The following is a 13,533-nucleotide window of genomic DNA, read 5'->3' as shown; positions in this document are numbered from 1 at the left end:
TATCCAATTAAAAACACACGGAAGGCTCATTTGACATCACTTAGTTAGTGCAAACTTTTCTCTGTGTATTTTAATATTACTGCTCCAACTACCACATATGATATAGAAGTACAGAGAGATTACTGAATTCATTCTCATAGACTACTTCTTCCCTACTCCCAACAGAACACAGCCAAGTGCTTAGTAAATGTATGTCACAAGATCAGTCAGATACTATCTCACCCCTAGTATGGTCTAGTTGCAGGATTAGATTGTAGAATATATTTGCACAGCACATATTTGTTCAGCCCTCTGCAAGGCACTTGCTCAAACAATAGCTAGATTATTACTTGAGTTACAGGCTACTTATTTTTGCTAATTTATAACCAGGAAATGACTTGAATAACAGAATTGGCTTAACATTGCTCCAAATCCTTAGTAATTTATATTTGTTATGTTTAAGCAACATTATACATCTCAACCAATCTCAGTGGATTAACATAGCAAATGTTTCTTTCTTAATCACATATTATTCATTGTATGTGGCCAGAGTTTTCCTCCACCTAGTGAAAATATCAATAACTCTTCTATTTCATGATGTTTCTATTTTAACACTTGTCCATAAGGCAGGGAAATATAGGAATAGAAGAGACACAGGAACTTTAATCTGCCTTGGCCAAAAGTGGCATATGTCATTTCTTTTCACAGTCTATTGGCCATTACTAGTGATAACACCCTAACATAACATCATGAGAAGATAAGAAATGTACAGGACACTTGGAATATTTGAGCACTGTTTTTATACCACACAATCTGAAATCAATCTGCTGTATTTTAAGCCTATTTATAATTTAAGTAACAGTGCAAACTTATTCTAAGCAAGATCAGTTTTCTTCTGTCTCCTATCTCCTTACTTTTCCCATAAATATACCATGCTTCTTTTTTTGCTTTATTTAATGTTTTACCTGCTCTGAATTTTTTAATCCAAAATTATATCCCTTCCACTCATGGTTTATTTATTTCTGAAATGTACTTAAGCCCCATATCAATTACCTTACATTTACAACACATCCCCAGATACTTTTGAATTCATTAGTGCGCCTTTTTGAAATGTCTATAGCACATAAACCATAAAATTAAAAGTAAAGTACCTTATCCTTTCATACAAATACTATGTACAGGACATCCTAAGGGATAAAAATGTGATCATAAGCAATACTATGTAGAGCAAATCATGTAAGAGGACTTGGTCAATAAGTGAGATACCAGTAGTAGTTACTCTTGGTAGTAAGAAAAGAGACTCAAAATGGTAACTAACTTAGCTACATTAGATTATATTCAATATTATAGAAGTTTGAGGAAAGAATGTTATAATGATTTTGTGTGTGGGAGTGTGTTGGGGCTGGGGGATTCCTCCAAAATTCTAAATAAACAGAAATGGACAAAGGAATCAGATAAGGAGATCAAACTATTAATTGTATTAGTTGTAAACCTGATACCAAAAGGAGACTAGATCTGCTGACACAAGCTGGCTGTCTAACACTCTCTGCACCCTTAATTAAACACACCTGCTCAGTAACAGGGAAATCTAAATGAATGCAGATATTTCTTTCATTTAGGGACCCCTAGTTACTGCAAAGGAGAGGAGAAGGAGCCTAAGTTAAGAGCAGGCTGCTCTTAAAGATAGAAAACTATAAAAGGCTTGAGTCCAAAAGTTTTATTTCCTTTTCTCTATTTAACAATCAATCAGGTAAATCACTTTTTCTCTCTTGGTGAGCATTCAGTAAAGGGTTGTGGAAAAAAGAGAGAATTTTCCTCCCCTCCAGAGAAAAGTAAAGGTGATGACTGAACATTTCCTCTTTCAATGGAAGACATAACTAGATGGTGGAGCTGGAGTTGTTTTATAAATAAAATTAGGAGCAGAAGCAAGAAGAACTACAATCCTGAAGCCTGTGGAACAAAAACCACATTCACAGAAAGATAGACAAGATGAAAAGGCAGAGGGCTATGTACCAGATGAAGGAACAAGATAAAACCCCAGAAAAACAATGAAATGAAGTGGAGATAGGCAACCTGCCAGAAAAAGAATTCAGAATAATGATAGTGAACATGATCCAAGACATCAGAAAAAGAATGGATGCAAAGATCGAGAAGATGCAAGAAATGTTTAACAAAGACCTAGAAGAATTAAAGAACAAACAAACAGAGATGAACAATACAATAACTGAAATGAAAACTACACAAGAAGGAATCAATAGCAGAATAACTGAGGCAGAAGAACAGATAAGTGACCTGGAAGACAGAATGGTGGAATTCACTGCTGTGGAACAGAATAAAGAAACAAGAATGAAAAGAAATGAAGACAGCCTAAGAGACCTCTGGGGCAACATGAAACGCAACAACATTCACATTATAGGGGTCCCAGAAGGAGAAGAGAGAGAGAAAGGACCTGAGAAAATATTTGAAGAGATTATAGTCGCAAACTTCCCTAACATGGGAAAGGAAATGGCCACCCAAGTCCAGGAAGCACAGTGAGTCCCATACAGGATAAACCCAAGGAGAAACACGCCGAGACACAGTAATCAAATTGGCAAAAATTAAAGACAAAGAAAAATTATTGAAAGCAACAAGGGAAAAATGAAAAATACAAGGGAACTCCCATAAGGTTGACAGTTGATGTCTCAGCAGAAACTCTACAAGCCAGAAGGGAGTGAAACGATATACTTAAACTGATGAAGGCGAAGAACCTACAACCAAGATTACTCTACCCATCAAAGATCTCATTCAGATTCAATGGAGAAATCAAAAGCTCTACAGAAAAGCAAAAGCTAAGAGAATACAGCACAACCAGACAAGCTTTGCAACAAATTCTAAAGGAACAAATTCTAATGTCACAACTAAAAACAAGAAAAGTCTGAATGGAAAAGCTTACCAGTAAAGGCAAACATAAAGTAAAATAGGATATCATCCACACACAAATATCATATCAACAAGCAATCATAAGAAGACAAGAGTAAAAATGCAGAATATTGGAAATGCATTTGAAATTAAAAGCCCATCAAGTTAAAACAATCTTGTATATATACAGACTGCTATGTCAAAACCTCATGGTAACAGAAAACCAAAACCCTTCAACAGATACAAACACAAAAAAAGAATAAGGAATCCAAACACAACATTAAAGTTAGTCATCAAATCACAAGAGAAGAGAACAAAAGAGGAAGTTAAGAAAAAAAGACCTAAACTAATCAAAAACAACAAAATTGCAATAAGAACATACATATCAGTAATTACCTTAAATGTAAATGGATTAAATGCTCCAACAAAAAGACATAGACTGGGTGAATGGATACAAAAACAAGACCCATATATATGCTGTCTACAAGAGACCAACTTCAGACCTAGGGACACATACAGACTGAAAGTGAAGGGATGGAAAAAGATATTCCATGCAAATGGAAATCAAAAGAAAGCTGGAGTAGCAATTCTCATATAAGACAAAATAGACTTTGAAATAAAGAAGGTAATAAGAGACAAGGAAGAACACTACATAATGATCAAAGGATCAATCCAAGAAGAAGATATAACAATTATAAATATATATGCACCCAACATAGGAGCACCTCAGTACATAAGGCAACTGCTAACAGCTATAAAAGAGGAAATCAACAGTAACACAATAATAGTGGGGGACTTTAATACCTCACTTATAAAAATGGACAGATCATACAAAATGAAAATAAATAAGGAAACAGAAGCTTTAAATGACAAAATAGACCAGATAGATTTAATTGATACTTACAGGACATTCCATCCAAAAACAGATTACCCTTTCTTCTCAAGTGCACATGGAACATTCTCCAGGATAGACCACATCTTGGGTCACAAATCAAGCCTCAGTAAATTTAAGAAAATTGAAATCATATCAAGCATCGTTTCTGACCACAACGCTATGAGATTAGAAATGAATTACAGGAAAAAAAACATAAAAAACACAAACACATGGAGGCTAAACAATATGTTACTAAATAACCAAGACATCACTGAAGAAATCTAAGACAAAATAAAAAAATATCTAGAGAAAAATGACAATGAAAACATGACGATCCAAAACCTATGGGATGCAGCAAAAGCAGTTCTAAGCAGGAAGTTTATAGCTATACAAGCCTACCTCAGGAAACAAGAAAAATCTCAAATAAACAACCTAACCTTATACCTGAAGGAACTAGAGAAAGAAGAACAAACAAAGCCCAAAGTTAGCAGAAGAAAAGAAATCATAAAGATCAGATCAGAAATAAATGAAATAGAAACATAGAAAACAATAGCAAAGATCAATAAAACTAAAAGCTGGTTCTTTGAGAAGATAAACAAAATTGATAAACCATTAGCCAGATTCATCAAAGAAAAGAGGGAGAGGACTCAAATCAATAAAATTAGAAAATAAAAAGGAGAAGTTACAACAGACACTGTAGAAATAGAAAGCATCCTAAGAGACTACTGCAAGCAACTCTATGCCAATAAAATGGACAACCTGGAAGAAATGGACAAATTCGTAGAAAGGTATAACCTTCCAAGACTGAACCAGGAAGAAACAGAAAATATGAACAGACCAATCACAAGTAATGAAATTGAAACTGTGATTAAAAATCTTCCAACAGGGCTTCCCTAGTGGTGCAGTGGTTGAGAATCTGCCTGCCGATGCAGGGGACGTGGGTTCGTGTCCTGGTCCAGGAAGATCCCACATGCCGCGGAGCAGCTGGGCCCGCGAGCCATGGCCACTGAGCCTGCGCGTCTGGAGCCTGTGCTCCACAACGGGAGAAGCCACAACAGTGAGAGGCCCGTGTACTACAAAAAAAAAAATAATAATCTTCCAACAAACAAAAGTCCAGGACCAGATGGCTTCACAGGTGAATTCTATCAAACATTTAGAGAAGAGCTAACACCCATCCTTCTCAAACTCTTAAAAAACTTGCAGAGGAAGGAACACTCCCAAACTCATTCTATGAGGCCACCATCACCTTGATACCAAAACCAGGCAAAGATACTACAAAAAAAGAAAATTACAGACCAATATCACTGATGAATATAGATGCAAAAATCCTCAACAGAATGCTAACAAACAGAATCCAACTACACATTAAAAGGATCATACACCATGATCAAGTGGGATTTATCCCAGGGATGCAAGGATTCTTCAATATATGCAAATCAATCAATGTGATACACCACATTAACAAACTGAAGAATAAAAGCGATATGATCATCTCAATAGATGCAGAAAAAGCTTTTGACAAAATTCAACACACATTTATGATAAAAACTCTCTAGAAAGTGGGCATAGAGGGAAGCTACCTCAACATAATAAAGGCCATATATGACAAACCCACAGCAAGCATCATTCTCAATGGTGAAAAACTGAAAGTATTTCCTCTAAGATCAGGAACAAGACATGGATGTCCACTCTCACCACTATTATTCAACATAGTTTTGTAAGTCTTAGCCACGGCAATCAGAGAAGAAAAAGAAATAAAAGGAATACAAATCAGAAACGAAGAAGTAAAACTGTTACTGTTTGCAGATGACATGACATGATACTATACATAGAGAATCCTAAAGATGCCACCAGAAAACTACTAGAGCTAATCAATGAATTTGGTAAAGTTGCAGGATACAAAATTAATGCACAGAAATCTCTTGCATTCTTATACACTGATGATGAAAAATCTGAAAGAAAATTAAGGAAACACTCCCATTTACCATTGCAACAAACAGAGTAAAATACCTAGGAATAAACCTACCTAGGGAGACAAAATACCTGTATGCAGAAAACTATAAGACACTGATGAAAGAAATTAAAGATGATACCAACAGATGGAGAGATATACCATGTTCTTGGATTGGAAGAATCAATATTGTGAAAATGACTATACTACCTAAAGCAATCTACAGATTCAATGCAATCCCTGTCAAATTACCAATGGCATTTTTTACAGAACTAGAACTAAAAATCTTAAAATTTGTATGGAGACACAAAAGACCCCAAATAGCCAAAACAGTCTTGAGAGAAAAAACGGAGCTGGAGGAATCAGACTCCCTGACTTCAGACTATACCAGAAAGCTACAGTAATCAAGACAATATGGTACTGACACAAAAACAGAAACATAGATCAATGGAACAAGATAGAAAGCCCAGAGATTAAGTCACACATCTATGGTCAACTAATCTATGACAAAGGAGGCAAGGATATACAATGGAGAAAAGACAGTCTCTTCAATAAGTGGTGCTGGGATAACTGGACAGCTACATGTAAAAGAATGAAATTAGAAGACTCCCTAACACCAAACACAAAAATAAACTCAAAATGGATTAGAGACCTAAATGTAAGACGGAACACTATAAAACTCATAGAGGAAAACATAGGAAGAACACTCTTTGACATAAATCACAGCAAGATCTTTTTTGATCCACCTCCTTTAGTAATGGAAATAAAAACAAAAATAAACAAATGGGACCTAATGAAAGTTCAAAGCTTATGCACAGCAAAGGAAACCATAAATAAGATGAAAAGACAACCCTCAGAATGGGAGAAAATATTTGCAAACATATCAATGGACAAAGGATTAATCTCCAAAATATATAAACAGCTCATGCACCTCAATATTAAAGAAACAAACAACCCAATTAAAAATGGGCAGAAGACCTAAATAGACATTTCTCCAAAGAAGACATACAAATGGCCAAGAAGTACATGAAAAGCTGCTCAATATCACTAATTATTAGAGAAATGCAAATCAAAGCTACAATGAGGTATCACCTCACACCAGTTATAATGGGTTTCATCAGAAAATCTACAAACGGAGAGGGTGTGGAGAAAAGGGAACCGTCTTGCACTGTTGGTGGGAATGTAAATTGATATAGCCACTTTGGAGAACAGTATGGATGTTCCTTAATAAACTAAAAATAGAATTACCATAGGACCCAGCATTCCCACTACTGGGCATATACTCAGAGAAAACCATAATTCAAACAGATACATACACCTCAATGTTCATTGCAGCACTATTTACAATAGCCAGGTCATGGAAGCAACTTAAATCCCCATCAACATACGAATGGATAAAGAAGTGTGGTACATATATACAATGGAATATTACTCAGCCATAAAAAGGAACGAAATTGGGTCATTTCTTGAGATGTGGTTGCATCTAGAGACTGTCATACAGAGTGAAGTAAGTCAGAAAGAGAAAAACAAATATCGTATATTAACGCATATATGTGGAACCTAGAAAAATGGTACAGATGAACCTGTTTGCATGGTAGAAGTTGAGACACAAATGTAGAGAACAAACATATGGACACCAAGGGGGAAAAGCCACAGGGGGTTGGGGATGGTGGTGTGATGAATTGGGCGATTGGGATTGACATGTATACACTGATGTGTATAAAATTGATGACTAATAAGAACCTACTGTATAAAAAAGTAAATAAATTAAAATTCAAAAATAAAAAAAAAGTTTGGAGGAATGTGCATTGCTTGATCATTGCTGTAGAGGCTGGGAGATAAAGTCAGTGCTTGAGCAGCAAGACTTTGTTGGAATATTTTCTTCAGGAGGGTAGATTTTTGTCTTGTTACCCAAAATTCATGTCTGACTTCTTCATTTGTTTTCCATGAGCTCTTTTCCTACAAACACCATAATTCCACTAAAAAAAAATAATTGAGTCACACATTTGAATTTGCTTCTCCAAGAGTCCTACATCAGGATAAGGCTCAATTGATGATGAGTCAGTTGATCTATGTTTCTGTCTCATTCTCACCCCATATTCTCTTTTCTAGTCATTTATTAAGGCCTGCCAGTTTTCCCTCATGGAGTTTTACATAACTGTCCTTTACTCTCTTCCAGACCAACCCTCTTCTACTTTAATCAAAGCCACCATCAGATCATCCCAAGGCTATTGCAATTATCTGCTAATTGAACCCCCTCCCTCTAGACTCTTGGTAATACAATCCATTGCATAATGCATTGCCTGATTAATCTTCCTAAAATGTATTTTGTTCATGTCAGACCCTGCTTGAAAAATCTTCACACATCTTTGTAAAACAAAAGTCTAATTCTTGAGCCCCAAATTTAAAACACTCACAAGTTGGCTGCTACTTCCTTTCATTCAAAACCTATATACTGAGAGCCTGGTACATTAATTAAACCTGAGTACTTTCATTTCCTTCTTTTTTAATTAATTTAACAATTAAATTAATAGGTTATTGCAGTTCAGTCTATACCTTTAAAATGTGTCAGCTTTGGTCCTTAGGTTCATTCATAGAATCCCATAAAGGTGATTTTCTAAGTGAAAAGTGAATATGCAGAAGTTTAGGCCTCCTGCATCATTAAGGCTCATTAGTACAACACAACTTCATAAAATTAATACTTTTAAAAATATTTATTGCATGTAATGGGAGAATGACCTATACCTTCAATTTCCTCATGTTTTCTGATTATGTGTTGATGAAAATACAATAAATAATGCTAAGTAAGAATCATTTATCTATACAATCTAACCATTGTTTTATTTTGTTAACCAACAGAATCAGAATCTTTAGAAATATGAATATTCTCTCATTTTTCATTACTAAAAATTACCATAAACATTAAAAATACAACAGTCCTAGGAATCAATGGACACTTAGCCATGGGAAGAAATATGAAAAAATAATGACAGCCAAATCTACAGTTTTTTAAATAAAAAATAATTTAGAGAAACAATATAGGAAAACTGTTGTAATATTAATTTGGAATTCGTTCGGATATACTTTTAAAGTTTTTCTTTTGATTAGGCAAATTAAACTTCCTGTGAGAATGCATTTCTTTGAGTTCACTAGCAGAAATTACTACTTGTATTAAACAAGATAGCATTGAAAGAGATTTTTCTACTCATTAGAGTGAGTTTTCTATTAAGACCATTTCAGTCTTTCTGCAAGTGACAAGAGAGGATGCTTTCACATGAGGCTGACTGCAATTTCCTGTATGCTGTGATCTCTCACCTCTAGACATGGCCAAGTCAGGAAAGGAGATGCTCAGCATGTTCAGAGTCATGCTGCTCTGAAGATATATGCCCGTGGCTTCTTGCACACACCATACATACATGTACATAGGCCAAGGGCATTTTGACAGCTGCTTTCCAAAGCTGGAGAGCAGGAATGCATGCTTCAGGTAATAGCCAACAGACTCCAACTTCATCTGGGTTTCAGTCTATTTTCAGTGAATAATTGGGTTTGAGGGCAGAGTCTGTGCAGGATGTATTCCTCCCTTTTGTGATCCAAAGGGCACACATGTCCACTAGTTCCACGCTTAAAGGTAGGGAAATAGGATAAATTTTAAAATTAAACTGAATTAAATGTAAATGTTTTACATTTAAATAGGTACATGACTAGCATTCTAATTATTTGTCCTGGGTAGAAGTAGTATCTTATTTTATTATTGTTATTTTAATTATTTTATGGTTGTGTATATGAACAATTAAAAAACGTTGATTAGAAAACAATATACAGGGATTTCCCTGATGGTCCAGTGGTTAGGACTCCGCACTCCCACTGAAGAGGGCACGGATTCAATCCCTGGTTGGGGAACTAAAATCCCACAGGCTGCATGGTGCAGCCAAAATAATTAAAAAAAAAAAAAAAAAAAGGAAACAACATACATTGATTAAAAGTAAAACCTTGAACAGAACTGTAGTAATTGTAATCACTACTTTTGCATTGGTTTCTAAATTATTTCTGGATACCCCTGGGCTCCTCTTAGAAAAATTGTAAGAGAGGTATCCTTCCTTGAGATGTTCTTCACCCCTGCTTTGATTACATGTGGAAATATAAATCTCTACTATTCACAACTCTTCCCTTTTCCTTGTATCTCTTCTAAAGTCCTTATTCTCCTATATGTGATGCTATGTAATAGTTACATTACTAATTTTACTCCCTGGTACTAATAAATATCAAGAAACGCAGCTAGGAAACATCAAGTCATCTTTTACTTCTCCATTTCCTGTGTCCTGTGCCATCAGATCATTTTCCCATTTTCATAATCTACCAGTGAGGTGGCTCAAGTATCTATCAAATCACATTTTGTTCCTGTTTCCCATTCCTAATGTTACTGCACTTATTTGGGCTGACCTTCTTACTTGTATGACTGTGATCACTTTCTAACCAGTTACTCAACCATAATCTCTCTTAAGTTTTGTTGCCAGAGCTCTCTCTCCAAAGTGCTGGTTTGGTGCTTGGTTATATTATTCTATGCTCAAAAACCTTTCCTTTGGCTAGAAAATTAAAAATACTAACAGTTAAGGCAGATAAAAATGCCCCCTCTCCTCATGAAACTGTCATTCATTTGATGAGAAAGTTTTATGAAAATAAGAGTCATAATAGACATATTCAAGATATCCTAAGAATTATTTTTGCCCAGAGAAGTTAAGAAATACTATTGATAGAAAATGTGATATTTGATCTTGGCCTTAAAGAATGAGTAGAAGTTCAGGCATAATTGGAACATCAGGAGAGCAAAAGAATATTCCAGGTGTGGAGAAATCGTATGAACAAAGGCAAAATTATTTCAAAGTATAGTATGTGTTTTGGGAATAATATTTACATTGGTATGCATAGAGCTATGTTGCCCAAAATATGTTTCAAGGAATATTAGTCCTTAAAACATCCCATAAGAATAAATGGGAGGCTGGTGACATCCATGGCTAACTTAGTCTATGAAATGCAGCAACTTATGTTTGTTTGTTTTTAAACTAATAGTGAGTTAACACATTAAAGGCTCTGAAAGGTATTTTTTCATTATTTTTATTGGAGTATAGTTGATTTACAGTGTTGTGTTAGTTTCAGGTGTACAGCAAAGTGAATCAGTTATACATACACGTATATCAACTCTTTTTTTAGATTCTTTTCCCATGTAGGCCATTACAGAGTAATGAAAGGTTTTTACTTTAACATTTATTCAGAATTTTGCAAGTATTTTACAATGGAATCATGTCTCGCTATTTTAACAAGACAGCTTTTAGTATTGCTTTGAATTAATGTTATATGTAAAAGCTGCTTTGAGAAATTGGATTGGATAAATACAAATGATTCCTGGGGTTCTTGCGCTAAGACAAATATATAACTGTCATGAAATAACAAAGACAATTATTACACAACCTGAAACACTTGATGAGAGTATATATACAGTGTAGCCTAATATAGAGTGTTCTATATTAAGGACATAGCATTTTCTATTTACTCTTATTTTAGTTTTGTAGTTGGCAACATGAATTACAAACTATGATGTCATCTTCTCCAGCATACAAAAGGATGGGTTTGGGGAAAGGGACAGTCGGAGGTAGAAGGCACTGGTCACTGTAATTGACATTAACTGACATTAACAGATTAACTTTTCTGATGAATTTTAAATAAAAAAGAGAATTGCCAGCATTCTTATGGCAGATACCAGAGAGTAGTTCATAACTGCATTTTTTTAGTTGCCAAGTTCAGTACCATTGACTACAGAGGGGTCAGAATTAAGCAATGGTATATCATCCTGCATTCACACTGGTTAAGGACCTACTTGGATTTCATCCCCTTCCACCACTTAGTTATTATCAAATAAATTTTTATATTATCCCAAATTCCTTTCTACCTTCCAGAGAGAGATACAACTCAGGATAATTTTGCTTAACTTACACATGCAGATATAAACTACGTTCTAATGCAACTTATCTAACATCTTCAGTAGTTCCTTAACTGGGAAACATGGGCAATCACAGTAACTACCCCTGTAGAGTTTGGTGTCGATTAAATGAAATAATATATGGAAAGTGCTTGGCATGGCCTCTGGAACATAATCACTTAATACATGTAAATCCCAGTGCTGATCACAATCATGTTGTTGATGATGTTACTCAGGTCTTGTCAAATGAACAGGATTTGTAAATATTTATATTCCTAATTGCTTGACTTGGGGTAAAGTTCACACATGAAGACACTTGGTTCGGCTAAAGCACTTAATTTTAATTTGTACAAGTATATATATTAACTATGTGAGAAAGCTTTTTAACATAATTATGTTAATTATAAATGTTACTTATGTAGCAATATTATTTGGTGTCATTTAACTTGTCTGGGTTATAGCTCCTAAGTATGTCTTGTATCAAAATCCTTACATTATGGATTTATTTCCCCTGGATTTTGTTTGATGTATACCACCTGGACGAGGTAGACAGAAACAAAGACAAGATGAAGATGAAGCAGAAGAGAGGAAGAAGATGATGAAAAATGCCTCCACTTTTACAAGCAACAAAGGTTGATTTTTTTTTTTTATTATTCTCTCCAATTCAAATACGTAACGGTCTTTGGTGATTTATAAAGATTTAGGTCAGGGGATGAGAGGAAAAAACGCTTAGCTTTGGGATTTATTTCCTGGCTGTCAATATCCTTCTTACAATGTTCTCCTAACAAGACACACCCAATTATTCGGCAAAGACACCCACTATTCATTTATTTTGAAATGTTTAAATTATAAGCCACCCCTAGGGCATGGTAAAAAAAAAACACCTATAGAAATGATCATGGAGGCAGGCACCATACTGCTGCAAAGTAAGGAGCACATCTTTCCTGGTAAGGGAAGGAAGTCTGCATGGAAGATACACAGGCTTTAATGAATATGAGATATGCAAGCAATATTCTTGTAAAACAGGAATTACTTAATTCAAAGAAGAACTCAGTGTTCAGTTTCCAGTTAAAGAATATACATATTGGCCTCAGGGCCATAGCTGTCCATCACATTACAATTCTAGGTGTCATGGCCATTCCATCCTCGTTTCCATTCCTCAGTCTTTTTATCGTGGCTAAATGACAATAGAGTACCATATTCAGGATGTTTCTTGAAGGGTTGTTCCTCTCTCAGAGAGGGAATTACTCTTTCTCTCTAGTTTGAAAATAGACTATAACTCCATTTGACCTCCACTGGGCCACCATCATGGACATGAGCCTTGTGCAGCCAATCAGGCTGGTCAGGGGCAAGAAGTTGCTGAGCAGAACAAGCTCCTAATAGATGTTTGGTAGGAGCTGGTCAAGTGCACATGGAATTCATGGATGACACAAGCAGCTCCATCATCCTAAACATGAAAGACCCCTTACGTGAGGGCCACGCGCTCACCCTGTTGGAGTTGGAATGAGAGGCTGGGACGCTGCACTGAACTTGTTGTGGTGGGTCCTGGAGGTGTGGGTGGACCACTTGCCCATGGGAATCATCTGTGATTAATAGTCTCTTTTGGCATTGTGGATCATGATTCACTCATCCCTAGAGTCAGAATTGTTCTCTCCCTCCTAGAAATTTGGTTAAGTTGAATCCATAACTCTCTCCTTTATGTTTAAAGTGGTTTAAATTGCCATGTAAAACATCTTGAATAATAGAATGACGGTAAAATGAGTAGCAATTTTATAGCATATATTGGAGCTGTTTATCGTTTTTGTTTAGTTTATAATTGTTCCTTAATATCTTTATATATATAATTTGAGTATATTA

This window comes from Orcinus orca, chromosome 5, assembly GCF_937001465.1.
Source record: "Orcinus orca chromosome 5, mOrcOrc1.1, whole genome shotgun sequence".
Taxonomy (NCBI): domain Eukaryota; kingdom Metazoa; phylum Chordata; class Mammalia; order Artiodactyla; family Delphinidae; genus Orcinus; species Orcinus orca.
This window is presented reverse-complemented; position numbering follows the sequence as displayed.